Below are 713 nucleotides of genomic sequence, written 5' to 3'. Positions count from 1 at the left end.
AAAAATTATGAAAAAATAATGTAGAAAAATTTTTTTTGTCATAGTATTTTATGAGTATTTATGAGAAAGCGTTTATTCTATGAGTAATTATGAAAAATTATGAGAAAATTTAATTGAAGAACCTACGAAACGACAGGATCTGCGCGCAATCTGCAGCCAATCTGCCGTCATAGTCTGTCGACAGGCTCTGCGCGCAATCTGCCACCAGTCTGTCGTCAGAGTCTGTTTGCAGACCCTGTCAACAGTCTGGCGGCAGATTGGGGACGCAGATGTCTATGGATCTGTCGACAGATCCTGCTCGGATTCGACAGATCCTGTCGACAGTCTGACGTCAGTCTGCGCGCAGATTGCTTACTGGGATAATTGTTAATGATAATTCTATACAACAATTAAATAAAATTAAAGAAAGTTCTTCAAATGGTGGATCAATATATTGTTTTACTGGTAATTCAAATAATAATAATGATAGAGAATTAAATTATGAAGATGAAGAAAATAATAGTCTAATATTATTAAATGACGTAATTGAACATTATATAGGTCAAAAAATGTTTCTTGTATTCATTGTAATGCAAAACATTTTATAGCTGAAAAGGTTTCTAATAAAGGAAATTAATTTCATAATTGTTGCTATCATAATTGTTGCGCAGTTTATCTTGAACTATTACCTAATTTACGTCAATTTCTTCGTTGTTTATTTGATGGTAGTCGTA

The 713-nt window shown here is 33.1% G+C and overlaps 1 protein-coding gene across 1 annotated transcript in view; it reads right to left on the bottom strand.

Annotated features, from left to right (window-relative positions):
• LOC116850184 (MORN repeat-containing protein 4 homolog) overlaps positions 1 to 713 on the bottom strand; it is a 125,517-nt gene that overhangs the window by 109,854 nt on the left and 14,950 nt on the right. The gene's annotated exons all lie outside the window — the stretch shown is intronic.

The sequence above is a fragment of the Odontomachus brunneus genome, unplaced genomic scaffold, assembly GCF_010583005.1.
Source record: "Odontomachus brunneus isolate Ranch 3 - 2012 unplaced genomic scaffold, Obru_v1 Obru_scaffold_135, whole genome shotgun sequence".
In the NCBI taxonomy this organism is placed as follows: domain Eukaryota; kingdom Metazoa; phylum Arthropoda; class Insecta; order Hymenoptera; family Formicidae; genus Odontomachus; species Odontomachus brunneus.
This window is presented reverse-complemented; position numbering and strand designations above follow the sequence as displayed.